The sequence below is a fragment of the Schistocerca americana genome, chromosome 6, assembly GCF_021461395.2.
Source record: "Schistocerca americana isolate TAMUIC-IGC-003095 chromosome 6, iqSchAmer2.1, whole genome shotgun sequence".
Taxonomy (NCBI): domain Eukaryota; kingdom Metazoa; phylum Arthropoda; class Insecta; order Orthoptera; family Acrididae; genus Schistocerca; species Schistocerca americana.
This window is the reverse complement of record NC_060124.1, coordinates 172,856,233-172,876,775: the sequence shown is the minus strand read 5'-3', so window position 1 is coordinate 172,876,775 and position 20,543 is coordinate 172,856,233.

The following is a 20,543-nucleotide window of genomic DNA, read 5'->3' as shown; positions in this document are numbered from 1 at the left end:
CTATGATGACACCATGATCACTGATCCCTTTCACTGTACCGGTATTATCGATACGGACAGGCCTGCTAGGAGCTAAAAGGTCTAAATTATTTCCATTGCGTGTGGGTTGTCGAACTAGCCACTGAAGACGGTTTCCGAGAAACGTGTCCAAAAGCACTTCACAAAGCTGCCTGTCCGTGCCACCTGCAACGAATTCATAGACGTTCCAGCGTATACGTGGTACATTAAAGTTGCCTCCTACTAAATTTGCATGATCAGGGTTACCCCGCTCTACTGAGCGTAGACTTACTTTCGACGATTCTGCATCTATTACGGTGAAATCGGGTAGCTGGGAAACGAGATCAGATAAATTTACATGCTAATTCTATTTCGACCCCGACAGACATAATAATTTCGTCTACTGCAATGAACACTCGCCCTCCTATGACATATAATCCGTCTTTTCGTTAAATATTTGGAAACTTTCTACTTCGGGTATCGTCCAGCTTCCGCGCTGTGAATAATCTGAGTTATCCATCACTTTTGTTTCATAAAACCGTTAATATGTAAGAAGAACCAACGACAAGTTTCACGGTCGCAGCTTGATTTGTTTTTCAGAGCGATACTTCGAAATTTATGACTGCCTCTCGTTTGTCAAATGATTATGGGGCTAGCCTAACTCGCTCAAGAGGACTGAAACGGAATCAACGTTTTGGTTTCTTCAGGCCACTCACAATGTCATACTTTAATTACGAATTACAACTCTTACAGATATCTGAAAGAAATTGTAAGGATAAAAATGGTCTTGCAACTGTGTGCCTCTTGGAAATTGCGTTTACTAAAGATACGTTGTGAAGACACTGCTAAATATGAGAGAGTTTTTTTCTTCTTTTTTTCCTTCTGCTTCATTTACTCTATACAGATATTTTTGATGGTGTATGTAAGGCTCTACAGGTTGCACACAGCCGTACGGCAGGTAACAAGCGCTCGCCAGCCGACCTATCTATAATGCTGACAATTTGCTTGGTCAGTACTAGCTATCTGGCCGCAGTGCGAGGTAGCGCGTACGCGACTGGCCGCCGTCCGCAACGCGCCTTATTAACTAGTGCGGCCTCAGACACGAATATGTCTCTTTTCTCAGCACACCATGGAGCCTTCCGATACGACAGTAATTAGCCGCTGTTAGGATGTCAGACACAGTGATGATGGGTGCGCGTAGTGTGCATGTTTTACAATCAGCCTTTGTTAATAAAACTGTTTAAGCTTACTTCTCGTGTTCACATATTGCCGTACCCCAAGGACCCACCGCTTGCAAATCCTGGCAAATATTTCGCCTAATTATCATCCGGGGCAACAACACAAACTACCGCCTTATACAAGTGGTGTCAGCATGGGGATAACTATGGAAAATTTACAGTCCTGAAGAGGTCCATCACAACATGAACTTCGAGCAACTTCAGCATGAACATCTTCCGACTATGCGGCGACATCCAGTGCTGGGATTCAGGTTAGTCTACTCCAGTTTGGCTAGAATACGAAAGACAGTGATGGATTTTTATTTTACATTTGAGTGACTCATTGGCGTTAAATTAGACTATTTGTCGGAATCCAGTCAGAGTGCTGGCCGGTGTGGCCGAGTGGTTGTAGGCGCTTCAGTCTGGAACCGCGCGATCGCTACGGTCGAAGGTTCGAATCCTGCCACAGCAAGGGTGCAAGTAGTTTCAAATAACGAAACGCTTACGACGGTGTACTTGGATTTGATTTCTTGTACGCTAACGAGGCCGAGATATTCGTCGCAGAAAGAAATATCGACTAGGTCGTAGCAACTACAACCTACGAAATCATTCTTCAGATCGTACTCAAAGGAGCAGCAATACTGACGTCTTGGAAATGGACCGCCCAAACGATGCATCAGTTCAAACCGTCCGAGTCGATGTTCAAATTGATCAGCCTCAGCAAATTCCCAAGGGACGAGGAGAGACAATCTACGTTGAAGTTAAGTCACCCCGATGCAAGGAAGGAACTTTGTTATTAATTGAGCGATCCTTGAAAAGTAAGTTACTTTATACAATTCACTGTTGTGTTCCTAGAAGTGTAGGTGTCGCTACAATGGTGAGACAGAATGTCGCAAAAGTCCCGGTTACAATAACGGATATGAGCCACGAGTACATTGTTTTACCACGAGGAACAAAAGTTGCTGAAGTGTCGAGCGTAAGTAAAAGTGGTGTAATACAGATTCCAGATGAGGTAACAAATGCTGCAGTTATAAATAGAGATTTTTGTAACTACCATAAAATTGCTACTAGGAGATGAAGTTAATAATGAACTGAAGCGCAAGATTTGGAAGAAGATAGAACTTTTTAACAGCTGATGAACAGAAGATTTTAGGGCCTGTTTTGTTGGAGTATGCAGATTTATTCCGAGAACGTGCAAATTTACCTGTCACCCATTTAGTTCAGCATCGTATTCATACAGGGAATGCATCCCCAATCACACAGAAACCTTACAGAATACCACTCAAAGACAGTTGGTAGAATACACGGTTAAATAACAATTAGAAGCCGGAATTATAAAACAAAGAGATCCTTCAGACCCACCGTGGTGATCATCTGTTGTAAAGAAGAAAGCAATTTCTGGAGAATCACAGTTCCGTTTTTGTGTTGATTACCGATCTCTGAATGCTGTTACCACACCCGACATTTACCCCTTACCAAATTTAGTGGAAACCGTGGATTACTTGGGCAGATGTCGAATTTTTTCAGCATGTGATTTAACAAGTGTTTATCACCAGTTAACAGTGCATCCAGATGATCAAGCAAGAACTTCTTTTGTAACAGCAACAGGAGTGCACAAGTATCTTCGTATGACGTTTGGACTTGGTAATGCTCCTGCTACATTTCAACGCCTGATGGATTTAGTTTTACGAGCGATCATCCCAACATAAGCACTTGTTTACCTTGATGACGTAGGGTAGACTGGGTATGGTTGTGACAGTACCTGGGGTCGGTAGTGACACGTTAAATTTTGCATGAAAATAATATAAAATCAGTTTTATTGCAACTAATATCTAACATAATAACAACATAATCTTCTTCTCTAAAAATTTAACTTCTATGCAACAAAAGAAATATAATCTTGGAACACTTTAATAGCTTGTAATTAATAAGGAACTCCAGCATCTAAAGCTGTTATTATAACAGTCATCATATTACAATCAGCGAAAGAATTTAACTAAAATATCAAACTATACAATATAATAAGTGTGTTGAAATACAAAACATATAAATAAATATGCATTATAAAAACCAGTGAAACAAAAATCTTAAAATGCCTTATTCAAGGAAAATCTAAGCATTTGTGTAAACATGATCACAAAGAAACAAAGAACAGTAGAAATATAAGGTTGATTCTTAGTTCTAAAAGTCCAAAAGTACGACACTGAGATCTAGTCTGACTCATCACAATTATGACAAATGTAAAAACGACTGCCACCCACGCACTCCAATTGGGACCAGAGCTCACATTTTCCTTGACATTTTATCCATTTTTCGCCAGGCCTATTTTTTGAATATGGGCCTAAGCAAACGAGACAGAAATAATCTCCTTCATCCGATGACGATGGTGGTATCTTCCTTTTCTTTGCTTTGTTCTTTCCTTTTCCTTTATTTATTCCTCTTGATTCAGTAAGATGTTTCTTTACCTGCTGAGCCTTCAGTCGTTTTTCTTTTTCGTCATATCCTTGCCTAACTGCCTCTTTTTCATGCATGTCTGTATAAATGGTTGACTTTTTATTTCTGGAACCTCTTGTTTTTCTTTGCGGAGCCTTAGGAAAAGGCCGAACAATTTCAGGCTAGAAAACAGGTGGAGTGGCTGAGAATGACGCAGTTATCTCAATACTACTTGAACTTGGGATTGAAGATTCGCATAATAAAGAAGCTGAAAGTGGCTCCAATTCATCATTGCGTTCAGGATTGTTCTCTCCAGAGTCAGGTCTTTCTATTTCAGACGATGGTGAAAAGCCAAATTCTTGTGTTAAAAACTGTGGTATTTCATTGCTAACTCCTTCATTGTTTTTCCCAGTCTCACGGTTCGGTGTGTGCATTTCAAGAGATGGGGTTGCACAAGTGTTCTTTTCTGTGTCGGGGTTTGCTCTGTCCGTAACAAAGGAAGATGCAAAGTCAGATTCTTGAAATAGATTACGATTATAGGGGTGAATACCAGTTTTGCAAAAACCAGCCTGAATGTTCGATTGTGTGAAAGCCAGAGGCATAGCAGTTTTGATAATACGTGGTATATCGTAGATTGTCATTGTTTTTCCAGGGTGATTCCACATCCAGCCATCACAAGCAGTATTTATAGCTTTCTTGAAGGGTCCGAACACAGATCTATCCAAGGGTAGAAGTTTGTGCGAATAGTGTGGAGGAAATGAAAGCAATGTGATTCCATTTTCTTTACAAAAATCCAGTGTGTTGATGTGAATGTGTGAGGAATGGTTATCCAGCAATAGCAACACTTTATGCGCTTGAGAAGCATTAGAGAATTTCTTAAAATGTTGGAGAAATACTACGAACGATTCATCTTGCACCCACCCTGAAGCATTTGCAGTCCCAATTGATCCTACAGGCCCATCCCTAACAAAATGATCATGATAACGAACCCGTGGAAATATAAATAGAGGAGGCATAGATTCCCCAAGGCATTTACTGCAAAAACAACTGTGACTAATGTGCCTCGCTCAGCTGAAGTAAGAGCACCCACTTGGCGTACCCCACGTCTTGCTACTGCCTTGTCAGGTTTTTGTACAGTAGTGACGCCTGTTTCGTCAACATTGTATATATCCTGTGGTTCATATTTCTGTCTGTCCATAACAGTTTGCAAATTGTCATAAAAAGCTTTTACATTTGTTTTATTGAAGCTCGTTGCTCTTGAAACGCTAGATGCTTGAGCTACGCGAACAGAGTGTGAAGGATTTCTATTCATGAATGAACGAAACCATTCCTCGCCAGCCATCTCATTCTCGAGCCAAGTAGCAGGTCGATTCAGATTGTATTTAATACTAAGTTCGAAAGCTAGCTTCAGCACCTCTTTCGGAGAAAAGCTAAAATATATTTTTGCGCATCGTGTTATATAAAGTGCCAGCTGTTGTTCCTGCTCCTCAGAGAACACTTTATTATTTGCGACATATCCCGTGCTGACGCTGTCTTCATTCTGGCCTTCAGTGACTCCATCGCATTTACGAATGTATCGTATCAAAGACATGTGATTAACTTCGTGCATTTCCTCGGCTCTACGTATAGAACTCCCGTTTTTTACTTATTTATAAGCGTCTTCATATTTTGTAATGCCACACTGCCCTGTCAGTCTTCCTCAACCTCTTTCTGGGCATCTAGAAAAAAAGAATTATCTTCGTGTCACAACGGTACCCAGAAAATATGTCACAACCATACGCTTAAAACATGTCACAACCGTGCCCAGAAAATATGTCACAACCGTACCCAACGCACTCCTCAACAAGAGAAACATCGCAATGGCAATACAAAATTTTCTACATGCGAAGTAATCACTGATATTAAACTACTAATGTTTAACGTTTATCGAGAAGAAACTCTCATTACTTTATCAGTACACATACAGCAACAATCATTAAAAGAAATGGATTCAAGAAACTTACTTTTGACTGTTGAAAAGTAATGTAGACCGCTGCTAGCGTTATTGTCGCACGACGGTTGACGCAATACTGTGACACAAGTCCAGACAGGCACGCCGCCTTTGTCTCCTTCCCACTCTGCACGTTATTCTTTTTGATTTGGCTAATATGGCGACTGTCACAACCGTACCCTGGCACAACCGTGCCCAGTCTACCCTAATAATTTTTGGTGATGACATGAAGCAGCGTACTGAGAGACTAGAAGCTGTTTCTGAGCGTATAAGAAGCGCAAACCTGTCTTTGTCAATAGATAAATGTAATTTTTCACAAAGTAAACTATCTTGGTCATGTTATAACCAGTGAAGGTGTTCGACTTGATCCAAAATTAATTGAAGATGTAAGGAATTATCCTGAACCATAGAATTTGAAAGAACTCCAATCACTCTTGGGTACTCAAATTTCTACAGACGATTTATAGCCGGTTTTGGGAATATAGAACTTCTAGTGACACGACTACTGAAGAAAGGAGCCACAATTAACTGTCAACAGAGTGCAAAAAGGCAATGGAAGAACGTAAAACTGCTCTAACCACATCCCCAGTGTTAGCCTATCCGGATTTCAGTAAACCTTTTATTCTTTCAACAGATGCATCCAGTTTTCCCATAGGTGCAATCTTGTCTCAAGAAGTTGATGGTTATGAACATCCAATCTCATTTGCTTCCAGACAATTAAACAAAGCAGAATGTAATTATACTACTACTGAGAAGGAGCTTTGTGCTTTGGTTTTTGGTGTAACACATAACAGATGTTTCTTAACAGGAAGAGAATTTACAGTTATTACAGATCATGCCGCGCTTAAATGGCTATTGAGCTTAAAGGATCCAAGTTCCAGATTAACAAGACGGGCATTGAGACTGAGTGAGTACCAATTTGAGTTTATTCACCGAGCTGGTAAACAACAAGTGAATGCTGATGCAGTGAGTCGAAAAGTCTATGTTTGTATTACAATAAGTCGAGAAGAAGAGTTAAAGGCAGCTCAAGAAAAGATCCGCAGTACAAACTATGGAAAAATGATGAACGTTTTGTCGAAATAGGTGGATTATTGTACAAAATCACAGGTAAAGGTAACCGCCTCGTTATTCCAGAAAGTATGAAAGAACACATCATGAGAGAACCACACGATTCTTTGTTATCAGGACATTGCGGGAAAAAAGCAGCAAACATTAAAATAGCTCAAATCTTCTAGTGGCCGAGCCGCAAAGCTAAAGTTTTCGAGTTTGTTTCGCAATGTGATTCCTGTAACAGACGGAATGATGTAGGAAAAAGGTAGAGCACCATTGCAAGAACAGCCAGACAAGTGAACCATTTGAACGAGTAGGACTAGGTGTCATAGGGCTAATGCCTAAGAATGAAGATGGAAACAAATACATATTGACGATGTTAGAACATTTCTCTAGATACCTCCTTCTCGTGCTGCCAATACCTGATCAAAGCGCTGAGACTATAGCTAAAGTTATTGAAAAAGAATGATTCTTAAGTTTGTATCACCATTAAGTATAATTTGTGATCAAGTAACGAATTTTATGAATGAATTGCTTGAACAGACTTGTAATCTCATGCAAATAACTCAGTTAAGGACTACACCAGCACACCCTGAAGGAAATGGAAGAGTCAAGCGAGTCCACGGAACAATTATTAACATGGTTAGCCATTATGTGAGCAGCAAATACTACAAGGGATGTCTGTTTACCGTACTTGGTAAGTTGTTACAATGCCAATATGCACAGTTCAAACTGGCGATGTCAATGTGAGATCGACTACGGAAGGAGAATGCATTTACCCTTGGACTTTGCACGATCGACTGCCGGAATCAGCAATGAATACGTAAGGGATCTAGCACGCAAGCTAAAGGAAGCATGGAGGGGAGTGAAAGAGCGAAATCATTAATCCTTTCTTCAGCAAGCAAGACAACACGACCGACAAGCAGCAGTGCCACAGTATCGAGTTGAAGATCTTGTGTAAGTGAGCAATGTGGTGCAAAAGAAAAAGAAGAGTCAAGTCAAAAAGTTTGAGAAGTTTTGGAAAGGACGATATGCAATCTTGGAAGTGTTGTCGCCAGTCACTCTCAACTCCAACTGCTCTTTCGTTCGATTGTCGTTCATATCAATCGTGGAAAGCCATTTCTGAGTAGGTTTCCTGTAGCATCGCAAGACGACGAGGACCGACCGAGAAGCTGGCCTGCTGTTCTCAAACCCAGGAAGCGAGAATCGCGAGGTCGCAGTCGAGACTTCGAGGCCGAGGCGTCGTCACATTCCAAGCGATCCCGTTCCAGACACCCGTACAATCTGCGTAAACGTGTTTAGTGTGTGAGAGTGCAATGCGTGTGTTTATTTCGGCCATGTGCTTATGTGAATGTGTTGTGAAAATTTAGTTTTGAAGCTACTGCGCGAGTGCACAAGTGAAACTAAACCTTTTACTCCACAGGTTACCACAAGAAAGTAGTTTATTTCATGTTCAGTGTTAACTCTACTATTTAGAACTAATTAAACATGTTCATTTTTATTATAATGTTTGATATTTGCTATGATAGCGTATTCTACGACTGGTGTACCACAGAGTACAAGTGTTTGGGTTGAACCACCATCAGACATAGTAGTTTCAACAACTAACGCAAAACTTGTCCTCAAGCACAATCTGAGTGAAATCCAGCAACAGTTCAATTCTGTAAAGAAGCAAATTGATCTAATTCGTTCTGTTAAGGGTAATGATACAATTTTGGAAATCGGTACATGTTGGCATAATAACTGGATCACAGGCAAAATGCAGGTAGAGTCTACATTTGCTAATTATGAGGAAGAAATTTACTGTTTTTTAAAGCTTTTGCCACACAAAAGGTGCTGTGGAGCGGCGAGTACCGTTACTTCACTGTTTTAAAGTGTTGATGCCGTCTTCAATCACGTGAGCCGGGCAACTAATTTGGTGGTCAGCCAGAAAGCGAAGGGAAACATACTGACCTTAGTTTCCAGTCTGCACGGCCACATTCCGGTCCAGCCCACTGAAAGAAAAGTGTCTATTTCCCATTTCTTTGCAGGATCAGGACTATGACTTCAGTAAAAGTCTTAAGTTCCAATCAAGATTTAATTTAATTAAAGTTTCTCACAAACAACACTTACAATTGCGTTATGTTCAATTGAAAACAAGTCTTTCTAATCTAACAGCACCTTTAGCAGTTCAGAGTTGACCTCTACGGTAACTTCCTACCAGATTGTTTTTCGCCCCAAGTGGCATCACTCAATTGAAAGTTCGCAATAAATGTTCAAAAATTAATGCTCGCCATAAAAGTGATAATAAATTCATCACTTGCCATGCGGAATTGAATTTCACACGGACGGCACAGTAACAGTTATTTTACCGAGTTCTAAACGATCCTTAACTTAATAACAGCCTTAGAAATTAGTTCAAATGATTGTTTGAGCAGTGGACTACTACATCCAAAACAATTTTTACAGATCCTGCTATCAATTTAACGGAAGCTATATGCAACATATACTATGATTTATCTTGTTAACTCTCACATTTATTATGCTTACTATAAGTTAACCACCACACACTCTTTAATGACTGAAGATGAATTAACTGTTATTGTTTCTATACCCATTGCTGGATCAAAGCACAATTTTGAAATGTATAAGATTTACACTTACCCTGTGAAATGGAGACAGGCAGTTATTCATGTAAAGTATGTACTGAATGATTATCTACTGATCAGCAAGGATCGAAGACTTTTGTGTCCGTAAAGGAAAATGATTTGCATATGTGTAAACGTAGTCATAAGTTAATTTGCTCTGAATCCTCAGTATTCTTAGACAGTAGAGTGTACAGCTGTGAGAAAGAATTGTTTATGAATCATACCCCAAGAGATGATTGCCCTAGAATTTTAACACATCTTCATCATAAATTTCTTAAACGATGCTCTGAAGGGATAATTTTCTCGTTTAACTCCATCCTTGATGTCACATTTACATGTAAAAATTATGGTACACCTTTGAGCTACGCTTTTCACTCAGGTTGAATAATAGTGGATTAATCTTGAATGCCACACAATGTGATTTATCATGTGAAATATTTGGTATGCCTAGCGTATTGCCAACTACATTTCATGCAACTGGACATTTGTCAGTAACGGGAATGTTATCTGTTTATTACAATGACTCATACATATTAACATATGGAAAGCATTCCTAATCAAGTTTTTCTGAAGATTAGAGATATCCATGAAAAGGTAATTTCTTACAATAATGAAGCATGAAATAGAATTAAGTCCTTCGAATCATCCAGTAATGTTAATGCATACTTGATTATCAGTATTGTGTTTTTATTGCTTTTATTAATTTGTCTCCTGTCAACAGCATTTGTCATGTATGAAATTCTCATCTCGAAGGCACACTTCTCTGTACCGAACCTTACTGTGTCTGCAAATGAAATACATGTTGCAATGCCCTCCGATGCCACAAATGGCGAAACAGATTCATAACGCACAGGAGGTCGTTTTGAGCCACCTATGGTTGCTCTTTTTCTCTGGAGAGAGTGATGTAAGGGTCTACGGGTTGTACATAGCCGTACAGTATTTAACACGCGCTCGCCAGCCGACCCATCTGGAATGCTGACAATTTCCTTGGTCAGTACACGTGCGTCCGGCCACAGTGCGAGGTAGCGAGTAAGCGACTGGCCTCTGTCCGCAGCGCGCCGTATTAACTAGCGCGGCCTCGGGTTCGACTATGTCTATTTCTTAGCACACCATGGGGCCTTTCGATACGACAGTAACTAGCCGCTGTTAGGATGTCATACACACTGATGATAGGTGCGCGTAGTGCGCATGTTTTATAATCAGCCTTTGTTAATAAAACTATTTAAACTTACTTCTCGTGTCACGTATTTCCGGTCTTCAAGGACCTACTGTTTACAAATCCTGACAAATATATCGTCTAATTATCACCTGCGGCAACATCACAAACTACCCCCTTATATTTAGAATATTTGTTGTTTTGTTCTATATAACAAAATGTAATTGTTTTTGCTTTATTAATATCATATTTTTTAATATTGCTATATGAACTTCCTTTCAAGTGAGTATGCAAGAGTTTCAACACCCATATGATTTTCTTTGTAATGCTTATGTGGCAAACCAAATGTAATATGCAGCAGTGTTGTATGAACTGTGATTAAAGAGCGATACCGATAGCTGGCATTTGGGCAGTGTCATTGAGCGGGTGTGAAGCATCGTGGTGTAAGCTCATGTGTTGCAGGTGTGTGACGTCCGAGAATTCCCTTACACTTACGAGCAAAAGCGAACATCGTGCAACAGCATTCGACTGTGGCATAAGTTGTTACGAAATATATACTATACATATTTCTTGTGGAAATAATTTATTCATCTGGTATATTTAATAAAATGCGCATAAGTTATTACCGATTCATGATTAAGGTCAACGCATTCTCTGTCAGTCAACAACTTCAGCCAGAGAGCCTGTGCCCCCTGCCGCCGACCTTGGCTGACCAATTAAAATCGAGAATAGGGCTTAAAAGCCAAACCCTGGAAAAAATTAAGAAACCTAACAATATGGAAGCAAATACACTTCTCGGATTTGCCACCGGATCGTATTGTTTAAATCGCAGAATATTTCTTCGATGCAACTGCTCGACATCATCAGGTGGTGGTAGCTGCAGTGACAGCAGCAGCTACCACCACCTGAAGATGTCGAGCAGTTGCATCGAAGAAATATTGTGCGATTTACACAATACGATCCGGCGACAAACCCGAGAAGCGTATTTGCAACAGATCCGTCGGGAAAGCATGAAAAGTCACAATAAGGAAGCACTTTGTTTTGTATAACGTTTTGGAGTCAGTTCAGATTATTAAGTTTCGGAAATAGAGCAGGCACTTGAAACTCAAGGCGTCACATGACACTCTATGGTCCCAGATATCTTCTCAAGTCTCAAACATCTATAATGTATAAATGCAGTCTGAAGCGACTAATGAAAATTGGTACCAAGGCCATGATTGGAAGCTAGGTATCGCGCTCATTAGGCAGGTGCGATAACCACTACGCCACCTGGCACAGTGCCTTTGCACAACTGGACAGGCTATACTAATATACCTCCCCCCTCGATCCTAATTCCCATTCACGCCTGAGCCAACAGCATTGAGAGAAACGAGGAATCCTGCCTGAAACCCAAATATAGACGAAGTAATCACAAGGCACTGTATGGTGGAACATCATCCGATTGGCAGTGTGGGGGCTGTCGTTATCCTGCGAGAGGATGATTCAGTCCGACAGCATTCTAACAGCCCAAAGGCAAACTGCAAAACTAAAAACATAACGAAGATTCCACATGTACCCCGCAAAGAAATACAAAGCTGCTCACACAAGGTCTGGTAAGGTCATTATGACTTTAATTTCCGAATCTAGGGGCCCTCTGCTCGCCGAGTTTCGCTAGCGTGGAACGACAATCAATCCGCAGCCCCATAAGGAAAGTTTCCAGAAACTGCGGCGTGCCATAACGTCAAATCCCGAGATACTACTCAACAGAAGCATGCTCTTACACGGTAATGGCCACCCCCACATAGTCAAACGGACTAAGGATACACTTCAGCAACTTGGTTGGGAAACACTACTACATCATCGGTACAGCACCAGATCTTTTGCCATTGGTTTTTCCCGTCTTTCGCGACGGCCGGCCGGAGTGGCTGCGAGGTTCTAGGAGCTTCAGTCTGGAACCTGGCGACCGCTACGGTCGCAGGTTCGAATCCTGCTTCGGGAATGGATATGTGTGATGTCCTTAGGTTAGTTAGGTTTAAGTAGTTCCAAATTCTAGGGGATTGATGACCTCCGCTATTAAGTCCCATAGTGCTCAGAGCCGTTTTTTCTTTCGCGGCCTGAAGAAGTACATGCATGGACGTCAGTTTCATTTGGATGAGGAAGTGCAAGAGTAGGTGCGGTTGTGGTCCCATCAGTGGAGAACCGCCTTCCTCGAAACGGGCAGTGATCGTTTCGCTCTCAGAGGGATAAGTATTTTAATGGGTGTGATCGTTACTTCTTGACATGCAATAAATTCCGTGCTTATCTCCCTCAAGCCGATGGAAGCCTCACAGTACTCAGGTTTTCACACACACATTTTAATCTGTTTCTCTTTCGGTTCAGCGAGCATGTGCAAACAAAGGTACTGCTTCAAATCATCAACAAGTACAGTATGCTCACGCAGGAAGTTTACAACTTCATCGTATTCAGACTCTTTGCTCGACAACCAACGGTTCAGTCTCTCCAAGGCAAGACATAGCGCAGTATCCAGATCGTATAACTTCATAACTGAGGCGTGCCTTAGATAAACACAGTCGTCACCCGATTTCACACATAGTGCACAGTCATCACACACTGTTTTAATCGATAGTGTCACACCAGTAACGCGAATGTCTGGGGGAGAACGAGTTGGATACTCTGTAGTCATCTGCTGATTGATGTAGTGCTCTGCACGGCCTATTTCGCCCCAGTCGAACTGGGAAATTGGCACTTTAACACCCTTCTATGTATTTTCAGTTTCTATTCTCGCATGCAGCCTCCAGACATGATGTGTTTCTATACCAACGTTTACACATTTTGTTCCACTGGGAGTTAAATTGTATGTAGAGATGAAAAGCATGGGTACACTCGATGCCTTCTTATCCACAGCATCTGCACTCTGTGGCTGCACTAGCACAGGGATGTTCTGCTGGGATGGGTCATATGTTGGTAACCAATACCGTCCTCCATCGTGCTGTTGTTTGGGACCACCAGCAGCGTTCGTTGTGTTGAGAGCAGATCGCTTGTCTTCATCACACAAATCGATGAGTGGGACTGACGACAACAGCTCCTTGTCCTGCTCCAGCAAGTGGGCTGTGTGCGCTACAGGATCCCACGTGGTCGCTACAGGTTCAGATATGCTGGAGGCTGTTGCTGCCGCAGGCCCAGAGGTCGATGCAGGTCTCGACAAGATGGCAGCCGAGGGTGCTACAGGTCTGGGAACGGCAGTGATCATCATTTTGGCGCTCAACCCTGTGGGCTTGGACGCGTCGAGGGCTACTGCTGAACAAAGACGACGAAGCATTACACATGGACCAAGACGCGAAAACAGCCAATAATAATAATGCTAACCACGGAGAAAGATGAGATATGGAATACTTACTTTTCTGCTTCTTGCTGTGCTGTAGGACTGTGCTACATTGCGACTGCTGTTGATGCTACATGGTTCTTCTTCTCTGCTGCTACTGGCTGACTGAGCAAGCCTGAGGTCCAAAAGCTGGCATGGGAGGGACGACAGTGCCCTCTGGTGGCAGTACTGTGTAATAGGTCACTTGGACTCTCGACCTCGTGGTGAACAAACTGGATGGAGCTACTGCGTCAAATTGTTTAAATAAAGACTGAAAATAAAGAGTTGCGTCCATCCTATACAGCACAGGCTGAGTCCTTTCCCTGACAGTTCCTAGGAGGAGGACGCATTCTGATGGCTTACTTAGTGGAGGTAGCCCAAGTACCTTTTTTCCAGCCATTTTCTTATGTTAGTGGAGGTGTGTTGCATTTTCCTGATGGAATTTGAACTTCCCGCCATTTTCTGGTGGGGAGGGGGTTAAGTCAGTAGAGGTAACCCAATTGACCTATCTTCACGGCAAAACTAGAACGTCCCGCCATGACGTCATTGCAACGTTGCCACATCTATCTCTGCCATCTTGTATCCGCCATCTTGAATACATCTAGCAACAGTGGAGAATGGGATGATGATTCTTATTTCTACTACTGTCCTGTTGTGACAGGTGTTCGGTTATAATTTTACTGTCTCTTTATAACTATTGTGTTTATAACGAAGACAAATTAAAATTTTCATTTCAGTACTCTCTTCTTAACAGACACCATGCAGTATTCATTTCTTCCTCACTATCGCTGCTCTCTCATACCTCCTTATTATTTACATATTTCCTCTCTTCTTTTGAACTTTCTTATACGCTGTGAAGGTTTTTAGTTCATTCCTAGATATGTGCCAGCCGAAGTGCCCAAGTGGTTCTAGGCGCTACAGTCTGGAACCGCGCGACCGCTACGGTCGCAGGTTCGAATCCTGCCTCAGGCATGAATGTGTGTGATGTCCTTAGGTTGGTTAGGTTTAAGTAGTTGTAAGTTCTAGGGGACTGATGATCTCAGAAGTTAAGCCGCATAGTGCTCAGGGCCATTGGAACCTAGATATGTAGCTCGCCAATATGTTCAGTGAATGTGTCCGCTTCCACAGTTACGTAAGTCATTTCGCCTTCAGGGAGTTATGTTTCGTAAGTTCAACTTGGCGTGGGCATATGTATACCAAATTCTCAGGGGACCCTAAATCATGTATGTATGTATGTATGTAGTGGCGCAAGGGCAGTGTCTTACCATATTTAACCAAAATATTGGTGGATTAAAGTAAAGTAAAGTAAAAAATGTTACCATGTTTCACCAAAATATTCCGGGATTGATGAATGAAGCAGATGAGATCCTGGTTTGTTTAGAAGACATTGAATCTAATAATGTAATAGATATACTATGCCTGTCTGAGCATCACATTGTGTCTGATATGGAAAAGGTAAATATCAGTGGTTATAAACTAGCTGCACATATGAGTAGACAGAATAAGGTGGGAGGAGGAGTTGCCACATATGTCAAAAGATATCACTGTGTAGAAAGCTTAGATACAAAAAAGTTTTGTCTAGAGCAAGATATAGAAGCATGTGCCTGTCAACTGAAACTGAAGGAGGGCTCTTTTATAGTTGTAACAGTATATAGATCCCCTTCAGGTAAATTTCATTTATTCCTGGAAAACTTGGATGCCTTGTTATGCTGTCTGTCACATAGGGGAAAACAAATTATTATTTGTGCAGACTTCAATGTTGATTCATTGAAAGAGTGTAATATAGGAAGTCTTACTCGGTTCTTTCAATTTGACATATGTCATTAAGTTTCCCACTCAGGTAGTAAAGGACAGCAGCACATTGATAGATAACACTGTTATAGACCAAGATAGGTTTAAAAACATAAATTATTGTCCTGTAGAGAATGGGCTTTCTGATCATGATGCTCAGCTAGTTACAGTATATGACATAGCTCCATTCAGTAATTCAAAACATACCCTCCAAAGTTGTGCATTCAATTAATGACTCAACAATTAGAAATTTCAGAGAAAATCTTCAGGAGCTAGACTGGTATGATGTGTACAAGGAACCTGATGCTAATTTAAAATATAACTTATTTCATGATACACTTGTAAGAGAATTTGAAAACTGTTTCCCCAAGAAAGAGTAATGACCCAGAAACAGCCAAATATTATAAAAACTACTGTGCTACATTAAGAAAGGTTATTAAAAAGTCCAGAAGCATGTGCATCATGTCTGAGATTAATACCTCTGATAACAAAATCAAAACTATTTGGAATATTATTATAAGGGAGACAGGACAACCAAGAGTACAGGATGACGGCATCACTATCAAAGCGAATGGAAACTTGATAAACAACAAGCTGGAAGTCGAAAACGTTTTGAATAATCATTTTTGAAATGTTGTAGAGAAAATAGGATCTAAGTGTTTATTAGAAGAAGCAAGGCAGTTAATCGAAGAGGCCTTACCCACACCATTTGATACAATTGAAATTCCATCCACCTCTCCATCTGATATTAGGAAGATAATAAACTCTCTCAAGAACAAAAGCTCACATGGTATTGATGGCATTTCCAGCAGGATAATAAAAGCTTGTTCCCAAGAAATAAGTGGGATTCTTAGCCACGTATGTAATAGCTCCTTGAAGCAGGGTATTTTCCCAGATAGACTGAAGTATGCCATTGTTATACCACTGCATAAATGAGGGGATACATCTGATGTCAACAACTACCGCCCAGTCTCTCTTCTGACTGCCCTATCCAAAATTCTTGAAAAAGTCATGTATTGTAGAGTAGCTTCACACCTTTGTAAAAATAAAGTTTTAACAAAATGTCAGTTTGGTTTCCAAAAGGGTTTTTCAACGGAAAATGCTATATATACTTTCACTAATAAAATATTAAATGCTCTTAGTAACCGAAAGTCACTTGTTAGGATTTTTTGTGATCTATCAGTGGCTTTTGATTGTGTATACCATGGAATACTTCTAGATAAGCTCAAGTACTGTGGTATGAATGGGGCAGTGCTCAAATGGTTTAAATCATACCTAACTGGAGGAGTGCAGAAATTTGAAATAAACATTTCACATAATATGCAAGAAACTGGTGATTTCTCAAACTGGGGAACAATCAAGGACGGGGTGCCGCAAGGTTCGGTCTTAGATCCTTTGCTGTTCTTAATATATATTAATGACTTGCCATTCTATATTCACTCAGATGGAAAGCTGGTACTTTTTGCCGATGATACAAGTATAGCTATCACACCCGTCAGACAAGAATTAACTGGTGAAATTGTAAACGATGTTTTTCAGAAAATCATTAAGTGGTTCTCTGTAAATGAGCTCTCATTAAACTTTCACAAAACACAGTATATACAGTTCCACACAATAAATGGAATGACCCCATTAATAAATATAGACTTCGATCAGAAGTCGGTAGCTAAGGTAGAATATTCAAAATTTCTAGGTGTATGCATTGATGAGGGGTTGAACTGGAAAAAACACACTGAGGATCTGCTGAAACGTTTGAGTTCAGCTTCTTATGCTATTAGGGTCATTGCAAATTTTGGCGATATACATCTGAGTAAATTAGCTTACCACGCCTATTTTCATTCTCTGCTTTCGTATGGCATCATATTCTGGGGTAACTCATCATTGAGTAAAAGAGTGTTCATTGCACAAAAGCGTGTAATCAGAACAATTGCTGGAGCTCATCCAAGATCATCCTGCAGACACTTATTTAAAGAGCTAGAAATATTCACTGTAGCCTCACTATATATATATATATATATATATATATATATATATATATATATATATATATATATATATTCAGTTACGAAATACGTTATTAGCAGTCTGAACGAATTCTAAAGTAACAGCAGTGTACATGGCTGCATCACTAGGAGAAAGAATGATCTTCACTACTCAAGGTTAAATCTAACTTCGGCTCAGAAGGGGGTAATTTATGGTGCTACAAAAGTCTTTGGTCACTTACCTAATAGCATCAAAAGTCTGACAGATAACCATATAGCATTTAAAAGGAAATTAAAGGAATTTCTTGATGGCAACTCCTTCTACTCATTAGATGAATTTTTGGTTATAGTAAGACGGGTGATTTCCCAACCTCCACAAAAAAATATATTATTGAGTGTCATGTAATGTTTTGTCGAATTTAATATCTTGTATAGACACCTTTTATTAACCTGACACGTTCCACATCATTACGAAGTGTCGTATTCATGATCTATGCAACAAGTACTAATCTAATCTAATCTAATCTTTCCATAACATGAATGATGGCTCTACTGGGGACGATGTGATTAATTTTTAGTCTCTCCCTCAAATTTCTGTATAACTGACATCGTGAAACTGCTGTGTCCCAATTCCGGTTCCGACCATCAAATGTCAAGTCTCGAAGATCTAACGTACTAACCACCCTGGAACATATATGAAATCTTCACGAGTTGTCAGCCTAGTAGCGTCGTCTTCCCGTAGCAACGTTTCGATGGAATGTGTCTCCATCATCTTCGCCTGAAGATTGCGGAGACGCATTCGATCGAAACGTTGCTACGAGAAGACGACGGTACTCGGCTGACTACCGGTGAAGACTTCCTATATGAAATTCGCTGAGAAAGCCTGCACTCACACCCTGAAACATGTAATTTCTTTTACTTTGAGTATGTTATCCCTCCGAAACCGATATGCGGCGACAAGATACCGTACTGAGACGTATAAGCAGAATGACAAGTTCCTCTGGTGGTGTAGCTCTGTATGTTCCCGTCATCCTCAGATCCCCTCGCTGAATATGTCTCATGGTGGCTGTGTCGTACCACGCACAGAGGCGATGAGCCCAAGCACTAGCTGTAAAGTACGTTCCGGTACAGTTTAACAACCTCCATGGCTATGCTGGTAATGACGGCACTGGCAGTTTTGTGGAGTATTTCGGCAGATTTTAGGTAGGCCATATCTACATGAGCTGAGAAGTTTCTTCTGTCAATGAGAGCACCTCCAAAGTATGTGCATACAGTGTTCTGCGCAATTGTGGTGTTATCGAGTTGTTTAGGGAGAGTTATGTCCTTGACCAGCAAGTACATAGTCTTATTTGGAGGATTTGATAATCTGTTGCTCCTGCACCACCCTTGCATACTTGAGGTCGTGTGGTTCAATTTCTTCAAGCCTGCATCAGGGATCTCCATAGATTATTGCCAAGATATCATCAACGCAAGCGAAAATTCGATTCGCTTCATCAGTCCTCTTCAACAATTCCAGCAGTGGCTACACTGTTCGTTCCCAAAATATCGGACCACGTGTCGAGCCTTGAGGGCAGGGCGTTGTGACCTTTTATTACCTTGAGCCACACAGCAGGCTACTGGAGAGATCGGCCCTCGCGATGCTTGTGACCTACAAAAGGGTCGAGAAGCCCACGCAAACAGCGGCAGGTGTCGGACGCCCCCCCCCCCCCCCCCAACCCTGGTGCGGGTTCAGAGACCCGAGACGCTTCCCCCGCGTGGCCGGCCGTACGTCCCCGTTACCGCCGAAATTGTGTCGACGCCGGCGGCTGTCCCGGGGATAAAGGCGCACTTAGGTTCATATCGAGATTTACAAGCGCGCCAGCGCACGCCTGGGGGTGGCGGCGGCCGCGCGCTGCTATCGACCGCGCAGTCTTCGGCTGCCGCCGCCGCCTCAGCGTGCCGCCCCGCAGGCCCCCAGCGCAGTGCCGCTGAAGGGCAATCATCTCTGGGCCGGCGTGCCGCGAATACCGAGTGTCGCCCGGCGCCCCGGGCTGCGTCCCCAGCGCCCTAACCTCCACTCTGCTCTGCTCTTTGGCTGTGGGCCTGCGGATAACCGGCGTGCCACACCGCTGCCGGCTCGAGCCTGCTCACACGCAATAAACTGGCCCACATACAGCACGCGTTCCATGGCTTCTGACCCCTCTGTGACTCACAGATATTCGCCTTTAATTTTTTTATGGGTGGAGCCACTCTACCCCGTACCGGCACGGTGACCATCACAAAAGTTCTAGTGTCACTTCTGCGTTTGTTAGTTTTAATCGAGGAGTTCACAGGTTGAGAGTCTGTGCTGTTGTCCGTGCGTCTGGATAGGATGACCCACTAAAACAGGCCCATGAAAGTGGTTGAAAGCGATAGAAAGATGGCAGATTTAAGGGCTGAGGGAATGAACAAAATCTCTGCGATAGTCTGGGCGGGTATTAAGAGCGGTAGCGGGTTTTCTTGGTTGCTGCGACAGATTTTGCAAGGATATAGTTGTAGTTAGTTATTGGGTATCATGCAGTGTTCGGTACCAGTGTAAAAGCTTAGTACCAGGCCAAATCGGAGAGTGGTACTGCTTCGGCTGGACACCTACAATGTCTGCTGGGCCAGCTGCAGCGTCTACATACCTGTAACATTCCATGATTCTCATACGAAGGGTCGATTGGTCATAAATCGATTGCTCAGTGTGAATGTTATGTGAATTTTGTTTGTGCTTAGTGTGCAAATTGGCTTCCCTGTTGTTGCCAGTCGGGCAGCCACCTTTGCTGAGATGCAGGGATTCACCGTTTTTTGCGTCGTTTGCGTACTTTCAGCTTCCCACAGGTGGTTAAGCGTCCTTGGTAAAAAGTGCCTTTAGGTGATTGGGTTTCCACCCATCGTTGTGATTGTAGTTTACCATATTTATTGTGAAGGAGTTGTTCGAGTGTCTCCGGTTCATGTAA